Source organism: Nesoenas mayeri (assembly GCF_963082525.1).
Source record: "Nesoenas mayeri genome assembly, chromosome: W".
NCBI lineage: Eukaryota > Metazoa > Chordata > Aves > Columbiformes > Columbidae > Nesoenas > Nesoenas mayeri.
In genome coordinates, this window is record NC_137553.1 from 13,617,192 (window position 1) to 13,642,646 (window position 25,455).

Sequence of the window (25,455 nt, forward strand, 5' to 3'; positions counted from 1 at the left end):
CATACAATTTATTGACCACCTTCAAGAGGCCATCAATAGGCAGGTTGAAAACTTAGAAGTTAAGGAAGCACTGGTGTTGAAATTAGCAGTATAGAATGCTAATGTTTGCTATCAACGTGTTATTTGAGAGTTTTACAGTACATATTACGTGCTTCTGTGTATTGCCTCTCTGAAAATCAAGCAGCTTGTCAGGAATGTGAGTTAATGGTTTTAATGGTTGTTGTTAGAATTGTTTCTTTGTGGTATAAGTACACCGTAAAACTTTCTCCATACTTTTCCCACTCGTGCTGCAGGTAGCCCTGTGCTTCCCCCCCCTGTCTCCCTCTTCTCATGGTTTTTACTTACGAGATGGGGTCAGGAATGACTATTTTCAGTCGTGTTCCTAAGAAATCGGTACTAGGAGGTGTTTTAAAACATAGGAAAACACTTGGAAATATGAGGAAGGAAGATCCTGTGAAGTATTGTAATTAATGGTGGCTGCTGTATAAGTTAGATGACTGTTTTTAAAACATAGGAAAGCACTTTGAAAAAGATGAAAAGATGGTCTTGTTCAATATTGAAATTAATGGTGGCTGCTGTATAACTTAAACGATTGGGAAAGTGTCCGGAGAATAGAATCTTGAAGTATAACACTTTGTTGCAATTAATGTTGGTTTTAAGGCAAAAAGAGTAGGACAAAATAAATCCCTACAAGAGATCATTAAATCATTTCAGACGGTTTTACAGGCAGAACGGTTTGAACTTCAACAAGCTGAGAATTAACTGATAACACACAAATCATAGAAAACTTGCTGAAGTCTGCAAGATGCTTTCCTTATTAACCTGTTTTCTTTGTGGGTATCTGTTTAAGAATATTACAGTTTAATAGGTCTTTGTCTATTATATGGTACAGTAAGTTCACAGACCGTTAAATCATGACAATCTGTTGACTCAAGATGTACGTTTTGTGATAATACAGAAGATCATGAGTAATTCAGTTCCTTACTGAGTGAACGTGAAGATAAGATTTTATGTGTAATAGCTGTTACTTTTCTTTCTAGCATGCTAGCTTTATTCCAATATCCAGACTTGCGCAACTCTGTGATAGGCTGTGTCTCATCTCGATGTGCTGGATTTGGCTTTTTTGTATGCACATCAAGTAAAGAATCCTGGTTTTGGGATAACAGTTGTAGCGCACCAGATGAGACACTAATAAAAGCCTTGCCCAGTCCAGCTTGCTAGAACAGAAGGGGGGCAGGTGCCGATTGGGCTCTAGCGTGCACTGACCTGTTTTCTCAGGGAGACCCAGCGGTATCTCCACCTGGCTGAGCAGTAAGCAGCCCAAAGGTGCAATGCTAAAATTGAGATATTGTCTTGAATTAGTGTAACTTTGTTCTATCTGCATATTTGAACTTGGTATTTGGTTTTCATATCTGAGCTCAGTATTTTAATTTGCATATTTCTATTTGGTACCAAAAGAATTTTGTTTGGGGAGATAATTACAAAATGGGAACCAGTTCTGCTACTAAAATACTACCTTGCTCCCCCTTGCTCCCTGAAACCAACAAAGCAGCCAAATCATTTGCAACTATTAATCAGGGTCCCAATGAGAATTACATGCAATTTATTGACCATCTTCAAGAGGCCATCAATAAGCAGGTTGAAAATTTAGAAGCTAAGGAAGCACTGGTGTTGAAATTCGCCGTAGAGAATGCTAATGTTTGCTATCAATACGCTATTTGCAAGTTTTACAGTACATATTATGTGCTCCTGTTTATTGCCTCTCTGAAAATCAAGCAGCTTGTCAGGAATGTGAGTTAATTGTTTTATTAGTTGTTTTTAAGTGCACCATAAAACCTTCACACTGCAAGCAGCCCTGTGCCTTTCTCCCCTCCTCCCCCTCCCTCCCTCCCTTTTCTCAAGCTCTTTACTTGCAAGATGGGGTCAGGAATAATTGTTTTCAGTTGTGTTCCTAAAAAATCAGTATTGGGAGGGTTTTTAAAACTTAGGAAAGCACTCGGAATTATAAGGAAGGAAGATCTTGTTAAATATTGAAATCGGTATTGGCTGCTGTATAAGTTAAATGATTGGGAAAAGTGTCTGGAGAATAGAATCTTGTTGCGATTAGTGTTGTTTTTGAGGCCAGAAGAGCAGGACAAAATAAATCTCTACAAGAAATCATTAAATCATTTCAGACAGTTTTACAGGCGGGGCTATTTGAACTTCAACAAGTTGAGAGAGAATTAACTGATAACACACAGGTCAGAAAACTTGTTAAAGTCTGCAAGATGCTTTCCTTATTAACCTGTTTTCTTTGTGGGTATCTGTTTAAGCATGTTGCAATTTTGGTAGGTCTGTGCTATATGGTACAGTAAGTTCACAGACTGTTAAATCATGAGAATCCGTTGACTCAAAATGTGCATTTTGTGATAATACTGAAGATCATGAGTAATTTAGTTCGTTCCTGCGTGAATGTGATGGTAAAATTTTGTGTGTAGTAGCTGTTATTTTTCTCTCCAGCATGCTAGCTTTATTCCAGCATTCAGACTTGCGCAACTCTGTGACAGGCTGTGTCTCATCTTGGTGTGGTGGATTTGGCTTTTCCATATGCACGCCATGTAAAGAATCCTGGTTTCGGAATAACAGCTGTTGTGCACCAGATGAGACACTAAAAAAACCAAACCAAACCAAAACAAACCAAAAAAAAAAGGCCTTGCCCAGTCCAGCTCGCTGTGGCGGCGGGGAGGCGGGTGCCGATGGGGCTCCAGCGCGCACTGACCTTTTTTGTCAGGGAGACCCAGAGGTACCTCCACCTGGCTGAGCAGTGAGCGGCCCAAAGGTGCAATGCAAAAATTGAGATATTGTCTTAAATTAGTGTGACTGTGATCCATCTGCATATTTGAATTGGGTATTTGGTTTTCACATCTGAGCTCAGTATTTTAGTTTGCATATTCATATTTGGTACCAAAAGAATCTTGTTTGGGGAGATGATTACAAAATGGGAACCGGTTCCACTGCTAAAATTCCACCTTGCCCCCCCTTAGGATGCATCCTTACACATTAGAGTAATTGCTTATATTGTTAGAAAAGCATTTAAGTTGTTAAAATGCTATGATAGATGTGAATTTGGAAGAGGTTGTATTTAAAAGTTGCTAGAATACTAACTGATTTGGATCTAGGAAAACAGACTAATGGATTTATGTTTATTATACTGGTTTATACTGTTTTTTGATATCTCTAAATTGTAAAAGGTAAATGGAGCTAAGGAATGTAACTATTGCTGAGCTACTTGAAATTGCATATAAAGTGTATTATGGTTGGAATGAAATGGGAAAACAAAAGAGCAAAATATCCCAGGCCTGTGTGCAGCTCATTGTAACTGAGAAGTTTCCCAGAGCCTCCTACTTCGTACCAGCCATTATGCCAGCTGCGTGACCTTGGTTATATCTGAACTGCAGCAAGAAGAGAAAAAAAAAATAAAAATGGAAAAACCTGGCTGCCCGCTTTTAAAGTGTTAAAAGAGGGGTTCTCTCTTCCCCCCACTGCAGCGATGTAATACTGAATGGAGCAGTCCCAGGGTGAAGTTTAAAGGCATCCTTAGCAGACCCATAGTTGTAATGAAACTGGAAAATTAAACGAAAAATTTGTTGATAGACTTATTCTGTGGTAATTAATTATAAGGGACTTCTTAGTAAATTCACCATGCTAGTTTTTGAGATCATGGGAGAGAACGAAAGAAAGGCCATTTTTTGAGACGAATGGAATGCCAAATTTGGAACAAAGTTTTAATACATGAATTCTTGTAGTTGCCAGAAAGTCCTATACCTCTCTTAGGTTAAGATTTGTTAAGCTCAAATAACGTTTTCTGAGAATTCTGTTTAGTTGCATGGCCTACAAGAAGCTGCTTGGATGGCGTAGATCTTCTTGCTGCAAGTGAGAAATCTCCAAGGAAATTTCAAATGCTGTATTTCTCCTAGTATTAACAGCCAGTGTTTCGATAAAGCAAATACTACACTGATAGATCTGAAACAGGACTTTGATCCGGTAAGGGAAAATAATATCCAATAAATATGACAGCCAAAATGGAGTCAGAAACTTTGAGGAATAAATTTATGACAACCTTACTGGCTGGCTGCATTCGATTGGACTTGCAGATGTGTCTATTTATAGCTACAACATAGAAACAACCTGTGGCTATTGTGAGACAGTATGATGAGATTGCTAGCAAACTGATATACCGACTGTTATATACCAATTGTCACTCTGATCAAGAAAATGCAGGGAATGAATTTAAGTCTTAATAGGCCATGATCCTTTTGTCATATATGTATCATTTGTGAAATTTAATTCTGATTTTTTTTTTTTAATTTGTAATCTATGTCTTTATAAATTGCACTAGCTGGTTTTCTTAACAGCACAGCTTTTGGCATGCATAAATGTAAATTGATGCAGAACCTGCAAGCCTTTAACATCAGGTCATAGGCCATACTTGTATTTGGTCTGATCCTACATACTTGCAAAGTTTTTGTTGATGGTTCTGGGAAGTCTCATAAAGCTGTAGTGGTTTGGTGTGAAGATAACAATTGGCATCATTCTGTAAAAATTACTGAAGGTTCAACTCAATTAGCAGAACTTGGCACAGCTTTAAATTACTTAGAGCTTTTTAAGGAGGAACCTCTAAATTTGATTTGTGATTTTGAGTACGTAGTCAAGGTCCAACGCACATATCTGGTTCTGAACTTTTTCTGTTTGTTTGTTAGTTTTTTAAAAAAGGGGGGGAATTAGGGGAAACACCACAAAACCAATTGTCAAAAGCATTGTATGTGATGAAATACTTTGCAAGTATGACCCAAAACCATGCTAAATCAGAAAGAACCTACATTAGTTATGGTCAAATCACTAGTCAATTAAAAAAGCCACATCAATTGATAACCTGGGGAAAAGGTTATGTTTGTGTCATTACAGGCCGAGGATTGAAGTGGATTCAAGAAAGATTCAAAGGATGCAGATGGACAGGAGGGAGGTAAGTTGTGAGGACTGTTTCAGATGTAAACCATGGATCCTAATTCAGTGTTACAGATGCTCGCAGACCTGGTGGTCTAGAAGCCTATTAGCAAGCAGGTGGTGTACCTTCTGTGGAGAATGGCAATTTGAACAATCAGCAGGAGATCCAAAAGGGTGATATTATGATTAGATAGTCAATGCATAGATAAGGTAAAATTATGAGATATCTCTATCATAGTAATCTAAGTTTAGCAACTGATAAAGTTTTAGAAGGGATATTAAGGTTAAGCTATTGATCTTTTAAATAGGTTAAGATAACTTTTAAGATATTAATTCAATTATTAGTATATACTGATGGTATTAAGTATGTTACCCTATAAACTGTGCAGTTATAAATCTTTTAGGAATTTAAGACAATATATTGTATTAACTTGTCTGGTTATTTTGAATCTATTAAAATAGTGTGTTAATAAGGTTGTCATAGTAGAATTAAGGTTTTAAGAATAGGCAGGTAGTTGTTTGATCTTATTAAGTAAGTTTTAAATGCATTATATGTAATTGTAATTGTTAATCACGTGTTCTATGTTGCAGTATATTTCAAAAATGATTCCCCATGTGGTTAAAGGGGCCTGACTAATTCAAGAACAGAAAGGGGGAAGTGTGGAGGGGTTTTGATAGATAAAGATTTGTTGCTGAATTAGTCAGGCTCAAAGGAATCTCAAGGCCGCTTCGAGAAGCTGAGAACAGAATCTGCTGTGAGAAAGAGGGGCGTTCCTCAACCAGCGGGATCCTGGCGTGGCGTGAATCATCGGACATATCATCAGTGAGACTCCAGCACATGGACAGCCCATGATACTCATTTAGCGAATCCATGCTTGGAGTGTGGACACGTGATTAGAATATAGTTGCATATATAAGGAGGCTTGTTTCTGTAATAAATGGCTTTAGCGTGATTCCCATAGAATTGAATTGTTTGCTGAGTCCTTCATCGCTCCAACAAGTATAGAGATAAAGTATTGGCCACTTCTCTCGTTCAGCAATGTCCAAAGCCAGCTGGAGGGCTTTCACTTCTGCAAATTGACTAGATTCAACTTGTCCTTCAGTGGCTTCTGCAACTTGTCATGTGGGACTCCACGCAGCAGCTTTCCACCTTCGATGTTTTCCTGCAAGACGGCAGGATCCATCTGTGAACAGTGCATACTGCTTATCAGTCTCTGAAAGTGGTGGTGCTTCTTCAGCACATTTACTTCCTCCTCATCTGGAGACATCCCAAAGTCTTTACTTTGTGGACAGTCTGTAATCACTTCTAAAATCCCTGGGCGATTGGGACTTCCAATTTGAGCTCGTTGTGTGATCAGTGCAATTCATTTACTCCACGTAACTTCAGTCGCATGATGTGGAGAGGGAACCGTACCTTTGAACATCCGGCTCAGCACCGGCAGTCGCGGTGCTAGGAGGAGCTGTGCTTCAGTACCGATCACTTCTGAAGCAGCTTGGACTCCTTCATATGCTGCTAGTATCTCTTTTTCAGTTGGAGTATAGTTGGCCTCAGATCCTTTGTAACCTCTGTGGCAGAATGCAACCCCCCCCGCCTCTCTCCCGCTCTCTGCCCCCACTCTCCCCCTCCCTCCTTCAGTATGGAGGAGTGGGCACATCCCTCTCTCTCCCGGCTTCCGTGGGCCTAACAGCTTCTTTGTCTGGCCCCAGAGCACCATGACCAGAGTCATTAGTGACGGTAGGGAATGCCGAAACCACTGGGCGCCCACGCCCAGGGTGGTGGATGTTTTCAGGAGGCTTCCGGGAACAGAAGAATGACTACAGTCAGGTCAAGGTCAGATAAAAACGGGACTCTCGTCGAAACTTCCCCCTTTTTGTCGTGGAGTTTCTCGGAGCACGAGCTTAGCCACTGCCGCCAGGAGCCACGGCCACGGCCCCCCCAGCTCCCCGGGATGGAGTCTCCGCTTGCCTCGCCGCCACGGCTGTGAGTAAAACTTCTCGCAGGATTGCGAGTATATTTATACTTTCTGTGCACATTTGCACGCGTACTTTAAATTATTTCCTCGCACAACCGCGAGTGTATTTTCCTCCCGTGCTTCCACGTAAGCACGTGTAATATTCCGTGCACATTTGCACGTGTAAGTAAATTAACTCTCGCAGGATTGCGAGTGTATTATAAATTTACCCTCGCGGAATCACGAGTGTACACTTTCCGTACTCACTACGAGTACGCGTATCTCTTTAAAAATAATCCTGCTACGGGTTTGGGCAAGCATGTTCTTCTCCGGGACTCAGGGGCGACTCTGGCATTGTTTTGAGTGAAGCCATGTGCATGCACTCTGTGGACCACCGGTTGTAGTGGTTGCTGACCCTAAATAATTTTCCTCAGCTGATATCCAAACCTTTATTTAAGTCACTTTTGGAATGCTAAAACCCTGTTTCTCACTGGTTTAATAAAAGTTGTTTTGGACCCTGTTGTCCCTTAAATTAACCTCGGGGTGCATTTCCGTGACAACCTCGACTCCAAAAACCTAAGGGTCGACCTCAGGTTTCTCCTGGTGCTTTCTGCCAGAGGCTCCAGGTAAGTCCATTATCTCCGGCTGCGGTGTAGAGCACATTTTTAACATCTAGTCCAGTCCAAACTGGTCCAAGGGCCACCATATGAGTTATCTCACGCTTGATTTGTTCAAAGGCTTGTCGTTGTTCAGGGCCCCACTCAAATTGGTTCTTTTTACGAGTCACTCGATAGAGAGGGCTCACAATCTGGCTGTAGTCAGGAATATGCATTCTCCAAAAACCTACAACGCCCAAGAAAGTCTGTGTCTCCTTTTTATTAGTAGGTGGAGACATTGCAGCAATTTTGTTGATCACATCCATTGGGATCTGACGACGGCCATCTTGCCATTTTATTCCTAAAAACTGGATCTCTCATGCAGGTCCCTTGGCCTTGCTTCGTTTTATGGAAAAACCAGCATCCAAAAGAATCTGAATTATTGTCTCACCTTTCTCGAACACTTCTTTGGCTGTGTCGCCCCATACGATGATGTCATCAATATATTGCAAGTGTTCTGGAGCTTTACCTTGCTCCAGCGTGGTCTGGATCAGTCCGTGGCAGATGGTAGGACTGTGTTTCCATCCCTGGGGCAAGCGATTCCACGTGTACTGGATGCCTCTCCAGGTGAAAGCAAACTGCGGCCTGCACTCTGCTGCTACAGGAATAGAGAAAAATGCATTAGCAGTGTCAATTGTAGCATACCACTTAGCTGCCTTTGACTCCAGTTCAAATTGCAGTTCTAGCATGTCAGGCACAGCAGCACTCAGTGGTGACGTAACTTCATTCAGGCCACGATAGTCCACAGTCTCCACTCGTCACTAGACTTACGCACTGGCCAGATTGGGCTGTTAAAAGGTGAGCGAGTCTTACTGATCACACCCTGGCTTTCCAATTGACAGATCAACTTCTGGATAGGAATCAAAGAGTCTTGGTTGGTGCGATATTGCCGGCGATGCACCGTCGTGGTAGCAGTTGGCACCTGCTGATCGTCAACCATCCGCAGTCCTACAACAGAAGGGTCATCTGAAAGACCAGGCAAATCAGATAGCTGTTCAATTTTCTCAGTGTCCACAGCTGCTCTACCAAATGCCCACCTATACCCTTTTGGGTCCTTAAAATACCCTCTCCTGAGGTAGTCTATGTCAAGGATGCACGGAGCATCTGGACCAGTCACAATGGGATGCTTTTGCCAGTTTTTTCCAGTTAGGCTCATTTCAGCCTCTACAACAGTCAGTTCCTGGGATCCCCCAGTCACTCCAACAATATTGATGGATTGCGTTCCTTTATAATTAGAAGGAATTATTGTGCACTGAGCACCAATGTCCACTAAAGCTTTGTACTCCTGGGGGTGTGTTGTACCAGGCCATCTTATTTGTACAGTCCAATAAATTCTGTTATCCCTTTCCTCCCCCTGGTTGGAGGCAGGGCACCTCTAATTTCTGTTTTGCACAGTCTCTGGGTGTGAAATAGAGGTTCCTTCAAGGGCATCAGAATCTCTTCTGCTCCTTTTGTAAACTGGAGCAGCCACCTTCCTAGGAGTTTTTCCTTTGATCTCACGTACTCGTTCTTGAAGTTCTGAGGTAGGTCTTCCGTGCCACTTATTCATGTTTTCTCCCTGCTCATGTAGGAAGAACCACAGTGAACCTCTTTTTGTGGGCTGCCTCTGTCCTCTCTCTCGAGATTGGAAACGCCTTCTCCTAATAGCTGAAACATAGGTTTGTGCAGGTCGTGAATGGTACGTGTCTTCTCTGAGTTCTTTGATTTCTTGCAGTAGCTTTTCAAAATGGTCATCAGATTTTTCACAGTTTCTCTACAGCAGAGACACAAGCCTGTAGAGAACCAGCAAGGCTGTCCTCAAAGTTCCGGAGCTGCTCAATCACTTCAGTAATATCTTGTCCACCTCTAGCTGACCAGACCATTCCTGTCAATGACTTAGCATATGCAGGTGGTGTACTTTGTACAAATCTGCGCCACAGAGGTCGTGTACAATTGATTCTATCTGGGTCTGTCCCCTCTTGTCTGTTTGGTCCAACATAGATGATCTCTCGCACAGCTAATTCTCTCAGGAACTGAATACCTTTCTCCATAGTATTCCATTTCCCTAACTTGGATATACAATCTTCCTTGTAGGGAAATGTTACTTTCATAGCTGCCAGGAGTCGAGTCCAGAGAGTAGTGGCATTAGACTCTCTTGAAATTGCCCTATCAATGGTGGAATCTTTTGACAGAGTTCCCAGCTGCCTGGCTTCACCACCTTCCAATTCAATTGTATCTGCCCCATTGTCCCAGCATCGGAGCAGCCAGGTTAAAATATTCTCGCCTTCACGACGACTGAAGTCTTTTCGCAGATCTCTCAGCTCACCTGGAGAAAAGGACCAAGTGGTGGTCACTTCATCTCTTCCATGTCCTGATGATGCCCCTTGGGGGGCTGCCTTTAAGGCTGCAGAATTAGTGTTATCAGAAGTGACCTTGGCAGAAGAACGCTGCGGAGGAGCTGTAGCTTCAGCCTGCGAAGGCACCGGTGGGGGGGCAGTGGCTGCTTTCGCTGTTCTGCTCTTTCTCGAGCGGCCAGGAGTGCTTTTTGCTAAAGCTTCCGAAGACGCACTGCAAATCTCAGGACAACAAAGAGACGCAAACCTCCTGTTGAACGCCATTTCTCTTAACAGAAGCACAAACTGACACACATTCAGCAAACCAGATAACACGATCACAGTTCTATCAAAGCTCCAAGGATATTCAGAATTCTCTAAAACATTTGTGAACTGTCCTAGCGAAAAAATGAAAGTGTTGTTAGTCAGCCTATCTAAAAATTCGCTTGTCAATTAGCAAACACAGAGCCATACTGCTCTTTAACCTCTCCTGGAGGTTTTTCAAGGTAAAGCAGAAGCGAGTAGAAATTCATTAGCGGCTGCAATATCATTAAGTAAACCAGTGACAAATCACACAATATCATCATGATCATTGTCCAGTTCCTTTTGTTATATAATGAATACTTCGATTTAAAAAGAAGACCCAACACAGATATCGAATCACTGAGCACAATGTAGAAAATAACTGATACAACTTATGCCATAACATCTTTAAATCAGTGTAATTCACTTTGCCTTAATACCACTAAATAATGTCCAAAGCAAACAGACGCACAAGTATCACAACTCTATGAGTTGCCACCGTGCCAAGAAAATTGAAAGATACATCAGAGCAGTAGAAAAGCCAAAAATCTTCCAATTTACCCCTTTCTCTTGCCCCACGTTGGGCACCAATTATCTGTCGAGGGTTTAGATTGCGGGGTGACAATAAAACCCTGGCAAATGTATTGTTAACCTCCTCTCCCCCCTACTTCCCCCTTTTGCCCCTCCCTCTCCCCCCTTCCCACTAAGGACAGGTGATCGGGAGGGAAAGAAGAACAGAGAGAAGAGAGTTGGAAAAAATTAAAGATGTTTTACTAATGCTACTAATAAGAATAGAGAAAATAATACAAAATATACAAAACCAATCTTGAAAGTCTCAGCAACTGCAGAGCTGGCACCCAAAGTCCTGGATTAGACTCGGCAGCCAACCAGAGCTGGATTCAGTCTCTCACTAGGCCTCAGTTTGCAGGGAGGACTAGCAAGGTCCTCTCCTAATGTTGGCCATAAGCAGAAGTGAAAAGGCAAAAAGGAAAAGGGACGAGATCCTCGTGATCTCCCACTTTTATATGAAGTATTCACATGAATGGAATGTTATACACAGTTGGTCAGTTTCTTGGTCACTTGTTTCTCGTCGCCCCTCTCGTGAGATGTCCATCCATGCTTATCAATAAGTTTGCATTCCATTGCTAGGTTTACCAAGACATGGGTCTGGTTTTCCAGGAAAATGCAGTTAATATGAAGGCTTTAGCTGAAAGGCAAAATTCACTGAAAGAGAAACTTGTTTTTAACAAAACCAGGACAAGGGTTATTAGGGGCAGTCAGCATGGCTTTATCAAGGGTAAGTCATGCTTGACCAACTTCATAGCCTTTTATGAGAATGTAACAATGTGGATGGATGATGGCAGAGTGGTGGATGTGGTCTTCCTTGACTTCAGTAAAGCATTTGACACCGTCTCCCACAGCATCCTCACAGCTAAGTTGAGGAGGTGTGGTCTAGATAACAGAGTAGTGAGGTGGGTTGCAAACTCGCTTAAGGTGAGAAGCCAGAGAATAGTAGTTAATGGTGCGGAGTCTAGTTGGAGGCCAGTATCTAGTGGAGTGCCTCAGGGGTCTGTACTGGGGCCAGTATTACTCAATATATTCATTCATGATTTAGACAATGGACTAGAGTGTACTATCAGCAAGTTTGCTGATGACACTAAGCTGGGAGGAGTGGCTAACACACAGAAGTCTTTGCTCCCATCCAGCGAGACCTGGACAAACTGGAGAGTTGGGCAGGGAATAACCTAATGAAATTTAACAAGGGAAAGTGTAGAGTCCTGCATCTGGGCAGGAACAACCCCAGGTTCCAGTATAGGTTGAGAAATTACATATTAAAGAGCAGTGTAGGGGAAAGGGACCTGGGGGTCCTGGTGGACAGCAGGATGACCATGAGCCAGCACTGTGCCCTTGTGGCCAGGAAGGCCAATGGCATCCTGGAGTGTATTAGAAGGGGGGTGGTTAGTAGGTCGAGAGAGGTTCTCCTTCCTCTCTACTCTGCCCTGATGAGACCACATCTGGAATATTGTGTCCAGTTCTGGGCCCCTCAGTTCAAGAAGGACAGGGAACTGCTGGAGAGGGTCCAGCGTAGGGCAACGAAGATGATTAAGGGAGTGGAGCACCTCCCTTATGAAGAAAGGCGGAGGGAGCTGGGTCTCTTTAGTTTGGAGAAGAGGAGACTGAGGGGTGACCTTATTAATGTTTATAAATATATAAAGGGTGAGTGCCACGAGGATGGAGCCAGGCTCTTCTCGGTGGCAAACAATGATAGGACAAGGGGTAATGGGATCAAGCTGGAACAAGAGAAGTTCCACTTAAATTTGAGAAAAAACTTCTTCTCAGTGAGGATGACAAAGCACTGGAACAGGCTTCCCAGGGAGGTTGTGGAGTCTCCTTCCCTGGAGACATTCAAAACCCGCCTGGACATGTTCCTGTGCAACCTCACCTAGGCGTTCCTGCTCCAGCAGGGGGATTGGACTAGATGATCTTTTGAGGTCCCTTCCAATCCCAAACATACTGTGATACTGTGATCTGCCCCTTCTAGAGAGGAGCTTCAGCAGGTAAAGTGCTCCAACATTTACGTAGCAATTATTCTTCTCCTTCAAGATAATGGCAAGTAATGGCAAATAGCTAGTGTGTGAGGTGTTACATGTTTTCATTTAATTCAGAAATGAGTTAACCATCTCATGTCAAAAGCAAGGTCAATGGGAACAGAGGAAATAGCTACTGGGGGAAGGGTTGTGAAGACAGTGTCTACAGAAAGAGGGACTCTTGCACAGTAGCTTCATATGCAAGCTATTTAGATGTTAATGATGTTAAGAACAGGTGGTTTTCCTTACTCTTTAGAACATAGTATGTCTGGTTGTATTGAAACGTCTTTGTAGAGTGGTGCATTCTATCACAGCAGTACCTGACAGTCATATCAGGAGGCTAGTAAGCTAAAAGTATTGAAAGGAACCTGTTTGATAGAGGCACGTTGGAGCTGGTGGCCTTCAGTGGCAATACATGAGGTTTGGGAAAGTAAGTTGCCTGGTGTCTACTTTGCTCATGAGCGAGCTGTGTTACCATTACTGACACTGATGTAGTATGGAGTTTTGGTTTCTTCCAAAACTGGAAACCTGTATTTTTCCAGGAGTGTAATTCCTATCTGGGCACTCATCTTTGATTTTTGTATTTAAATTTACTCTAGATAATTTGGCATGTAGCCTTGTTTTCCATGTGTTTCATAATGCCAGGATCATGAGTAAATCAGGAAAGCTGTACCTTTTACAGATAGGGTAGCTGAGACTTTGGGCATTGGGAAAGGAACATGGTTTCTCCATTCTTCCTTCACACTCGGTAGGATAGTGGTGAACTTCAATTTCATATGTAAAAGGAACAGATAAAAGGATATTGAATTCCTTGTTTCATGCCACATGAACTGTTGTAACTAGTTCTTCCACTGCATCATGTCCTGTTGTCTTGCCACTGTTAGCAGTGATTGAGTGTGCCAAGTCCTGCTACTCTGTAAAGCTTGTGATTTCTTCTTTGTAGGACTCCAATTACCCGCTAGCCTGGGAAATCTGAGGCTGGCGTACTGCTGTTGTTTGTGATGAATGTTTCTTAAATTCCAAAATAGTTTTGAATTAAAATCAAAACATCCCCCTCACTACCCCATTCCCAGCACTTCTTTCAGCTTGGGAGTGACTATGAAGTTGTGAAATATCCTCTGTCTATGGTAGTGCTTTATACCTAACCTATTGTTATGGCTTCAGAGCATCTCCTAGGCCTCAAACAAAGGCGCAGAACTGACCTTACAATCCTTGAGGTTATAAGGAAGGTATGTATTTTACCTATTTATTTACGACGCCAGACACACAGGGAATCATTTCACCTAATACGTGTGTATTTTACAGTAGTTGTGAGCTTGGTTAAATACAGTAAAGTGTTACATATTCATGAAAGTTTTAGGAACGCCTATACATATTGATAACCTGTCCCCAAGAAGGCAGTTCTTATTACGAGTTCTGGGAGACCATTTCCATAGTCTCCACCTCTGGCTCCTCCTGGTTGCAGCTGCGCAGTGATCGTGAACCCGGGTCCTCTTTCTCTGTACACGGTCACCTTTGGTCCAGTGTGATGAGTTGGTTAGGACTCAGACTGCTGAGTTGGTTAAAACTGGCATATCTCTTGTCCTGTGCCCAAGTTTCTGTTATCTGGTTCACCCAAGGATGCACCCAAGGATTATTATCTTTGCAAGGTGTCAGTGAAGTCCTGTTTCTCATACAATAAGTTACACAGAGCTAAGCAAGGCTAGGCAATAGTGATGTGGGTTAAAGGATTAGCTCTCTAAGTGTCAAGTGTTAGTTCTTTAAGTGTTAATTAGTTAATTGTCAATTCCCTATATCAAAACAAACCTCAGAGCTTCATCCTATTTTAGCACTTACAGCTTCTCTTGACTCTGTCTGCAGCTATGTTAGCTGGTGACTTTGAAAAATCAGGTCCCTGATGTGTGAGTATCAGCTAAACTGACTATTCTTCTAAAATGTTTTTCTGTATTTGCTTAGGTGAAGTCTGTTGGAGAGAGAGTGATTCTCTATGTTCCGAATTGAATTATCTATCAGAAACAAGAAATAGAAAGAAATGAGGTCCCATTTCTCTGTCACGGTAGCAACGACTATGCTAAGGTTCTGTGGAAAAAAGGAGAGGCTATTGGATTCTATTCTGTTAGACCTACAGGTAAAACACTTGTGTGTTGTGGGATTTGAGGGGGGTAGAAGAGGGGAGATAGGGAGCTTATTTGAAGAATACTGTTTAGTAGACTTTACAAGCCTTGCAGGCCTAGTGACTTGGTGTTTTCTTAAATTAATAAGAAGTCAGACTGCAGTTAAAATTTATGGCTTAAATGCTTATGTCCTTTAGTGATCTAAGAGAGTTTTTAGACTTCTTCATATTCCACAAAATGTTTTAAAATTGTAGAAATGAGGTATACCTGAAAGCTTTTTTTCCTTTTTTTTTTTTTTTTTTTAAGCATCCAACTAATTTGTCCTGATTGTCTCTGTTATCTTTTTGTGGATTTTTTTTTTTTTTTAAGAAATGATGTATTGTATAATTTGTATAATTCTCAGTATTATTTTTGATGTAAAAAATGCTGTAACATGGTGGTCACAAAGTAGTATTTATATTGCAGTGGTTTTTGTTGTGGCCTTATAAAGCTGGAAATTAGAGCAGTAGTTGTATTTTTTTAGTGTAGAATGGGGACACTTGTTTATGTGGCTCTGAAGTTTTGCTGTACTCATGCTAATTTGTTATAGTTTTCATGATGCTCTCTCCCATTTACTCGTTCTTAGTTAGCAAACGCTGAAGGCGTTATCAGTATTTCACCCATGTTTGATTGTGTGATTTTTTTTTCCAAATGAGTAGCCTATGTGGAGAAAGACAGCTCTAGATACAGATGGTTAGGAAAGAGTGGTAGAGCTTGACTGGTATCCCAAAGGGTACCCAAGTAACGTAATCTCTCTGCCCACATTTTCCTTGCTAGAAAAATGAAGTATGTTAACTGGTCTCAAAAGTATAAGGTTGCGTAGACAAACTATGTTGTATAGACAATTGCATGCTTCTCTTTGGTCTTGTTAGAGGAAAGGGCTGTTATTTTTTTCTTTTTTTACATTATTTACATTTACTGGCAAAATGAGGGCCTGGAAATGGATTGGATAATTGATATGCTATCTTAATGCAATTATATGGCATCACTTTGTTACCACTGAGTCCATAGCTACCCTTTGAAGCCTCTTATGCTAAAATATATATGTTTTGTGACAGTCTGTTTCATCTTCATTTAATTACAAATAATGTATTATTTATGGGAGAATTTCAATGTAAAGCATTGTAGGATTTTTTTTGTGATTTCAGTTAAAAAATTAGAATTATAGTTTCAGTCCTTAAAGAAGAGCTGAATTGTAGTCTTCATATTTACCCCGAGGAGTTAAATAATCTACATAAAAGTGCAATTCAATAATTTCGTTGTCTCCTTTTTCCTCCTCCTTTTATCCACTTCATTTCTGGTATGGTCTTCCTATGGAATCATATAGTGAGATTTCAAAGTGAGCCTTTTCTCTCTCAGTCTGCTATGTTTTTTTGGTACTACTAGACTGCTTTAGCAGACTCTTTCTAACATATCTGTGATATATTTTGGCAACATTATGAAGCCTGTTCAAAGAGCCAATAAATATCTGATAGCAATTATTTTTATAACTTTAATAGAACTTTAGATATTTATATGACTTATTATATAATTTTATATAAATTTTATAAATTATCAAGGTGTTTATTTGTATGTGCTAAAATTCATGCAGCAACATGTTAATGCTGAAGTACTGATGGATTCCCCCCTATTGTTTCAGGAAGTATTTGTAGCTCTTCTCTTACTCAGGCTTACCAGCTGCCAGTGCTAGACACAATGTTTGTAAGAAAGAAACATCATGGGAAAGACTTTGGGCTAATCATGTTGGAAGATTTTGTGGATTATTGAAGACACTCTTGGCCTACAATACCCACTGTCATCCTTCGTGTACATAGGCAAGCTCCAATTTATTCTTCTGATCTTCTTTGTGCTTTCTTATATGTCCAAATGAGTAATGTTGTTCAAGCTCTATGTTTGTGGCTGCATCCTCAGTTTTTGTATTAAATGTCCTGCTCTTAACAGCAGAGGTTTCTCAGAAAATACAAGTTTCCTAGCAGAGGATTATTTTTGACAGTCTGCAGCAGAATCTGAAGCAAATGGATGAAAGACTGAGCTAGAAACACAGCTAAGTGTAGATACACAGACTGTTTTCCATATATTAAAAAGGCTTGAGAGCTTTTAAGAGTTTTCTGTAATCTATCTTGTCCTATTCTTCTGACTTTCATTACTTGTTCTTTATATTCAGTAAATATTTTTAATTTCTATAAAATATTTAATTAGAAAATGTAGGTTTTCAGGTTTTCAGCAGATTAGTATGTTTGATCAACTGTATGTTATGCTTGCTTGATGTTTTTATTTCAAGTTCTCAAAGAACAATCCTGGGTTATGCAGAGACCTTGTACTTTTTGTATCTCTTCACTTTGTCTAAGCAGCAGCCAATCTGACAGAACCCTTGGTTCCATCAGAGGTATCGCCAGAAAGTGATACTTTTTTTTTTTTTTTATTGCTTTGTCACTAAAAACCCATAAAACATAAGAAATGCTTTTTGTCCATCTCATTATAATTGAATTGGCTCAAGTCTGCACTATATATAGAAGACAAATGCTTTTTGGGTGGTTGTTATGTTTCCCACTGATGTAACACCGATGACTAAGCTGGGGTTAAAAATACACTTTTTTTTTTTTTTTTTGGGGTGGGGTGTCCCATGAATGTAGAGGGGTCTGTCACATCTGTCAGGGTCTAGTAATTTGAGCTGTTTGCTAGCAGCTTAGAGGAGGATATTTCAACTGGCTCTGAGATTAAACTGTTTAGAAAGGCCGTTGAACAGTAAAGTCATCGTAAGTGTGGAGAGAATGAGGAGAAGTGTTTATAGAAGTGCACATTCACATCACAGTTCAATGTAATGGGAAGTGTTTAGTTTAGTGTTTAGTCAGAGTTATACATTGACTGTATAGGAGGACTGCAGCTTGCTTTGTACGTATTTGAAATTTCATCCAGACTTAAGCTACATATGGATATGTGGTTGTGAATATATTTGTGTCTTAAAATATTATGAAGCTGTTCCTCTGTCTCACTTGTGTTCTGAGGCCACATAGAATGTACTTCAGAAAAACTTGTAGCTCCAAATACAGTGAGGATGGATTTGTGTGCTTCAGAACTGTCTGTATTATTGACATGACCATGCTCTCAAAGAAGTCAATGCTTTAATTACAAATAGGAAATAATGGTTGAATTGATACTCTAAGCTCTTTGTATCTAAACTTCTGAAATGTAAATCAAATGTCCCTCTTCCCAGTTGAGAAAATTAGAATTTCCCAAAGCAAAACTGACAGCAAAATAGTGATGTTTTTAGTCTCTAAATGGTAAGCAACAACTCTTAGTTATCTTTAATTTGTAACAGTGTCAGATTCCAATAATGATAATATCAGCAAAACAATCTCAAAAATGCATGCTTTGATTGTAGAGCTATATGGATATACTTGGAGAGGGACATTAGTAGTTCTTAAAATTTTTGTGACTGTGATTCAAGATCTCAAGCCTTGTCTCTTGCTTTCTTCCCAAAGTGGAACATGATAGATACCAAAGTGCTCCAACTCCTCATAGCTTGGTAGAATTGCTAGCAGCTCTCTTCTTGGCACCTGCACTATCTGTAAAGAGTTCTGCAATGCTTTGGCAATTGATGGACCACTAAACAAAATAAAACACTTTACCTTCCCCCAAACCAGAAAAAAACATTCCCCAAATTACATTTTAACTTTTAAATTAGTGCTCTCTATTTTTGCATGTTTTGATGCTAAAATTCTTATGTATTTAAAGCTTACTTGAAACTATATCGGACACCAGAATATCGATATGGCCACTTGTTTCTGGCCTTCTTAGTTAGTACTGGAAGTGAAGCTGAAAAAGTGGCAGAACACCTGGATGCTGGTTATTGCCAGTTCTAGATTCCTTGTAGCAGCTAAGAAAGAACAATGTGCATACTCTTATTTTCATGTGTCTACCTTGCACCCACTTCAGAGTATCAAGTGCTTGACCACTGGAATCCTCAGCTAGCTTGCAGAAAAAATTGAAATAATGTGGTGGTGGGGAAGAACAAGAGGCAAAAGAACTCTAAGGAGAGGGAGCTCGGACATAAGCAGCCTCTTGTGCTGACTGTGCATGTAACCTGCATTACTGCTGAATCGCTAAGTTCTGTTTTTTTTCTTCTTGTCTGATTTCTTTTTTTTTTTTTTTTCCTTTTAAGATAACCCATGGGTTGCCATATTTTATTGCATGCCACAATAAAAACAAGACTACAAAATAAAATACAAGTATAAAAATAAAACTGTCCTGATAAATTTTTGTCAACTACTATAGTGCAGTCCTTTGAGTTTATACATAAAGGGAAGAAGAAGAAGAAAAACCAAAAAAACAAAAACCAAAAACAAAAAAACAAAAACCCTAGCATTTAATTCTGTGGACACCTGTTATAAACCAAATGGTTAGGAAAAAACTTGGTAGTGTTGTTTATAACATCAGGTTACTTTCAAGTCTTATTTTCTATGTTGAGGCTAGAAGTAAAATGCAGAAAAAATATTCATGCTTGTAGTAAAGATGATTAAAAAGATTTAATATGTTGAGAGATAAGATACATATAAGTATCTTAAATTAAGAATGGTTATAGCTGCTCTTCTTCATTACTATGAATTAGTGCTTTAGAAAGAAGGTATTTCAATCAAATCAGTAGTTTTTGGAATAACATTAGCCTTGTTTTTGCTTCATAGGCCAACTCTTAAAAAGGTAAAGAATCAACAGATGTCCATGCAAGCACATCTGAAGGTAAAAATAACTGATTATCAGTATTGTGATTACTGTGGATTAGTAGACTAGCAGGCTCTCTTACTTCTTTCAAGCTTAGCATATTCATCTGCAAAGTGTATAAAAGAAACATGCCTTTCTCTAAGGTGCTGAGGCTCAACTCATAAACACTGAGGTCTTTGGATAAAACTGCTATGAGTCTTGGTAAAGAGACTATGCATGTATATTCAGAAAATAAGTGCCACAGTGAAAGGTTTTACTTGCACTCAGTTGCTTTAATTAAACTGGGGGGGGGGGGAATATGTGCAGATCTTACAGTCTGCATTTGTTCACTTGCATTTAATTTGTTTTTTTCCCCGAAGGCACTGATGTAACTCCTGTTTCTGTTTGGACATAAAGCAGTCATTTAAAGTGTCCCAGGACAGGAAAAAATAGCCAGGAATCCGAACCTGAAACTTCCCAAGGAAATGAGGAAAATGTTCTTCAGGTAAAGGAGCATCTATTTCATTTATTATTTCTTATTTTGTTTCTTGGTCAGTCACAAACTGTCTCCCGGTGTGCTAATTAGTATTTATTCTCCTTTTTTCCTACTCTGTTTGAGTGCTTGATTTTAAAATTACTGAAAATAAAGCCTGGTGTGAGAAAGGAAGTTGAGACATCACCTGAAGAGTGCATAAAAATGTCTGGTGTTTCTGAAAGCTCAGTAGATATTGGAAATAACAATAAGAAAACAGTGAGGACTGAGGGTGTATGTACAGGGGAATGTGTCCTGTTATAACTGAGTCTGCATTAAGGTAAAACCATCTATATTCATACAGCATAGTTTCTTGCAATAATATAACTGGACATGTATCCACAAATACTATGTGTGGTCTTTGGAGAGGTCCCTTCCTGACCTCTTATTATGGTGGCATATTGCAGTAAAATAAAGCCTGACTCTTTAATTTGGGAGCTGGTTACTGCTTGTCACTTAATAACAAGAGTTACAGGGAGCCACCTCTCTTCAAAGTAAAACCTTTTGTTAAGATAAATTCTGATTTAAAACCATCATATCCAAACTTACATCCTTAAAAAAAAGTCTCCAGTGTCTCCAGTTTAAAGAATGTTATTCTGTATAATAACTGTCAAGTGGGGATGTGAAGAATTGGACCACTTGTGTTCTGTAACAGTTCATACAAGATGGGGCTTTCATCCAGAAAGCAGAGCTGTGCCTATTTAAAATAAATAAATAAATAGCTTCTTCCTCCCCTTCCTGTGTGTGGGTATATGTACACTTACAGACACACAGTGCTTATCTCTGTGTCTCATTCTCTTAAATAAAAAAAAACCAAAATAACTCTCACACCCAACAAACAAACCAAAAAACCCACAAACCCTCTTTTTGGGAACTGAAGACGACGTGATCCTTTTCTAGGAAATTCCTCAAACTTGTTCCATTAGGCTTCTTTAAACAGATAAAATTAGGTTTTGGTGGTTATTTCTTTTTCTCTTGTGCGTTTGTGTGGTGCGTGTGGGTGTTTTGTTGTGGTTTTTGTTGTGGCTTTTGTTGTGGCTTTTGTTGTGGCTTTTGTTGTGGCTTTTGTTGTGGCTTTTGTTGTGGCTTTTGTTGTGGCTTTTGTTGTGGCTTTTGTTGTGGTTTTTGTTGTGGTTTTTGTTGTGGTTTTTGTTGTGGTTTTTCCTGTGAGGCTGAGTTCTTCAGCTAGCTACAGCCTAATTCTTGTATTTAAATTGCTCTATGGAACTACAGAGATGCAGAATTGCTGTCCTATGCTGTCAGTGTGCTGCCCTATGGTGGTTCAGAACAGGCCAAATGGCATGGTTTGACTCTGCCACAGGTTGAGAAATTCTTTGCTGTTAATAACTGGCTAGTTTGTATGTGAGAGGACTAGCTTTTGGGCTTTTTTGGTGAAGTCAACAAGGTACCACTACTCCTGAACAAGATGTGTAACATGGTGCTCAGGAGCAGAGCTATAGTGAATCCTGATGGCAACAGGGCAGGATATCAGCTTGGTTCTTCGCTTACACACACATTAGCAAATGCGGCAAGGTCTTCTTTCTGTTAGGGACTTTCTCCTCACCTTCATCTCAAGACTGGCACCTGGGATGAAACCCCTCAGTATTGCTTTTTTTTATGAGATTGTGAAGCAGTCTCCTGCAAATCTATTGTGTATACTTTCACTTATTAGGTGTTAGCTGGTTTTAGATGTATTTAGTTTTCTGAATTCATATTTCCTATGGCAAGTAAGTGATATAGCAGTTCAAAATTGGTAACGAAGTCATTTTCCTGCTGCTGAGATCACCAAAACTATGTATTAATCTAAAAGACTTAAAGGATATATCTTAATACCTTCTGCAGGCTGGAATTTCCTGCCCACACATTTGAAAGCCCTGAAGACTTGGTAAAAGAACCTGAGGAGAATGCTGTTGAGAATGATGAGGAAATGACTGTTGAAAATGAGGAACAAACTGTATCAGAAATGGAGTTACATGCATCACTTCCTGTGAAATGGAGTGAGAAGGAGGTGAGTCGGATCTGATACCAATAGCAGATAAAAAAATTTGGAATACAACTACAGTTTATTAAGTATGGTCTTTGCTGCCTTGATCCATGTGACTATCAATTATTTGATTTTTGTACTGATGCTTTGTTGAGAAGTATATCTGAGAAGCTAAAGCTTGTATAGAATTAGTATCAGGGAATATTTGTTTACTTATTTTGAGTTATAGAGTTCATAGGATCTTCAGTAAGGTAAATTTCTAGTTTGTCTATCAACCCAACTTTCTTAATTGATTTGTCCTTGTCGTGGTTTAACCCGAGCTAGCAATACAACCACGATAGCTGCTCACTCATCCCCCTCCCCAGCCCCCCAAATAGGGGAGAGAATCAAAAGGGAAGGTACAAATTTGGACTGAGATAGACACAGTTTAATAAAATAAAAAAATACTAATACACTGCTAGTAAATATATATATAAAATAGAATATAAAATAAAAGATACTCGATGCAATTCCTCACGAACTCCATCAATACCAAGCAGCCAGTCCCAGGAAGCAGCACCTGGTCTCGAACAGCTGATCCCAGAGAGAGAAAAGAGGAAAAAGGCAGAAAAGGCCCAGAGACCTCTGCAAAACAGCAGGATGGCAAAGGCCGATCGAAATGTCCTGAACAGAACTCCCCTGGCTCCGACAAAGAGAGTAAAGAAAGCCAAGAAGCAAGAGAGATACCAGAAGATCCTGACCTTAAATGTGGAGCATGACACTAATGGGATGGAATACTCTTATTGATCAGTCTGGATGTCAGTCAAGGTCTGCCCCATCTATGCCCCCCTTACTCACTGCCTCACATCTGTGGGCAGAGCGCTCAGAATGTCCTTGGCTCTCAGACCAGAGCAATTAAAACATTAACTCTGTGCTGGGGTGTTATCTCTTGTTCTCAAATAATGAGCGTGCTAGCTATGAAAAAGAAAGGTTTCTAACTGCACGAAGAAAATTAACTCATTTTCTGTCAAACCAGCACAGTCCTACCCAAATATTGTGGAGAACTGAAGTAGAGTCAAAATCTTATCCAGTATATCTTATTAAAAAAAAAAAAAAAGCTAATAGCTGGTATGCTTCAGTAACTACTACTGACTCTTTTATTTGTCCTCTTAAAGCCTGCCTGCTTTGATTTTTAAATCTAACTTTTATCTACAAATACTTGTTACCAGCTTGAATTAAAATCTGGGAGTACCCTCTGTGTCTAGGGATACCTCCAGGGTTTTATGTTTTTACTGACTGGTGAGAAAGGGGATTTGTTAAGGTTTCAAGGAAGGACTGCCACATGTATGCTTATGAGATGCATAAAAACTATTCAGCTTCGTTCCTAACCGTGTAAGCCATGGTCAAAAACTTAGTGCAGGTGACAACATCAAGGTAATATGATGGTTAAGTAGTTGGATAGCTACTGTAAACTGCACCACCTTAGTAATTTCTAGGTACCTGAGCTAGCTGCATCTCAGATTAAGCTGCAAATTTAGATCTCAGATACACCCACCGGTGTTTGGGAACAATAGTTGGGCATAATCTTGACTTAAAAATGTGATTTTTAGGAAACTCCATCTGAACCTCTTAGCAGTGAAGTAACAGTAGAAATTGATAAAACCTCACTTATGGCTGAAGAGGAAACAGCAAATGAAGTTCTAGGTGGTGAATCAAAATGGCAGTCTGAGAGTCAAGAAGAACCCTTAACATTGTTCCATTAATCCTTGAGTCTCCAGCAAAACCTTCAGATGACACTGTGTCAGAGGTAAGAGAACTGAAACAAAAAGTTAAGTCAGTTTAACTATCATCATATGAAATTCTTGGGAGAAGCAATTATTAGGCCAGATGATGTAAATTCATAAACAGAATATACTAATGTTTTTGTTCTAATATGCAGAAGTAGGGCATATAAGTATGTGATACTGAAAATAAAGATACGTTGCTCCAGTTTGCCTTGGTGTTAATGAAACAGCTATTTCTCACTAAAATATTATTTGGATATGAGTCAAAAGCCACATCCTTACTAGTAATTTTGCCCTAGTGAAGTGTACAAGCAATTAATGAATGGTAAAAACCTTTCTAGAACATAGATTTTACTGGGTTTTGTTTATAGTACAAAAGCAGAATTTTATATGCTAGCAAAATGTTTTGTTTTAGACAAATAAAATTACCTTTAATTTTTTTTCCCTGAGATTTGTCACAGATAAGTGATTTAGGGTCCTGCTTGCTGCAGAACAGTGTTTAGATAACTTAAAGAAAGGTGCGACTCGATGGAGTCCAATGGCAAGGTTCACTCTATTACTTACTGCATGGAGGAAATATGCTAAGCAGAATTGGGTAAGAGTTGTTTTAGAGTGATTTATACCAGGACAGGAGATGCGAAAGGGTAGAAGGAGGCCCTCCCATTAAGTCACAATGTTTAGAGTGGACCCCCTTGCTTTTTAAACTCCTCAGAGTTTAAGGGAAAACGGGTAAGGGATTATATGTGTTTATGGCCAAAGAACTGTGTGTGCACACCTGATTCTTTTATATCACTTGGCTAGGATTTCAGAGGTTCATTATTCTGCATATCAACCCCTCTAGGGGTCTGGTGCCAGGTCGCTCCAAAGTCTGGATCCTAGGTCTCTCAAAATTAGCTCTCAGACGTCAAAGTTCACAGAAATAAGTAATTTAATGGAGTAGTACAGCAGCAGGGTTGGCTTGAGCTGGGTGCCTTCACAGAGGTGCTGAGCTGAGCATAAAAGTTCCTGGGTAATTATACCTTTACAGACTGTTTACTTGCCCCTCACACAATGATTCAGTCCAATAGTTTTTGAGTCTGGGGTCTTCTTGCTTCTCAATGGATTCTTTCACTGTCTTCAGGCAGGCCCTTGTTTTCTTTAGCTGCAGGCATTGTTGATAGTCCAAAGCTGCTTTGTGCTGACTTCGAAAGTGTTATTGTCTGAATGAATCCTGTTTTTCTCAGTAAAGTACAAAGCAGGCCTTATCTTGCAGGTGGTGTTGATGGTTTGTAGCTGCTTTGTTTTCATTAAGTAGATACAAGTTTGGTGAATGTGAGTGAAACTTCACAACATACAGTTTAAGATTTCAGCAAATTTAGTTTACTTAGTAATGTGAAGCAGAGAGTATATTAAAAATCACACAGCCTCATAATTCAAAGTGATTAATTCTATTTAAAACACATTTACTTAAGCTAAATGATATATAAATGATATATAAAGCTTAAATTGGACTCATCCAGTTACCTGTGAGTAGTAGAAGATCATTGCCCTA

General features: G+C 39.9%; 1 pseudogene across 1 annotated transcript; it reads left to right on the forward strand.

Annotated features, from left to right (window-relative positions):
- The first annotated feature begins 13,948 nt into the window (after positions 1 to 13,948).
- Positions 13,949 to 23,903, forward strand: LOC308051477 (soluble lamin-associated protein of 75 kDa-like; annotated as a pseudogene). Its single transcript has 8 exons — positions 13,949 to 14,023; positions 14,751 to 14,922; positions 16,587 to 16,761; positions 18,683 to 18,793; positions 20,026 to 20,150; positions 21,727 to 21,779; positions 22,020 to 22,185; positions 23,751 to 23,903. The product of its transcript is annotated as a soluble lamin-associated protein of 75 kDa-like (transcript).
- The last annotated feature ends 1,552 nt before the right edge of the window (positions 23,904 to 25,455 follow it).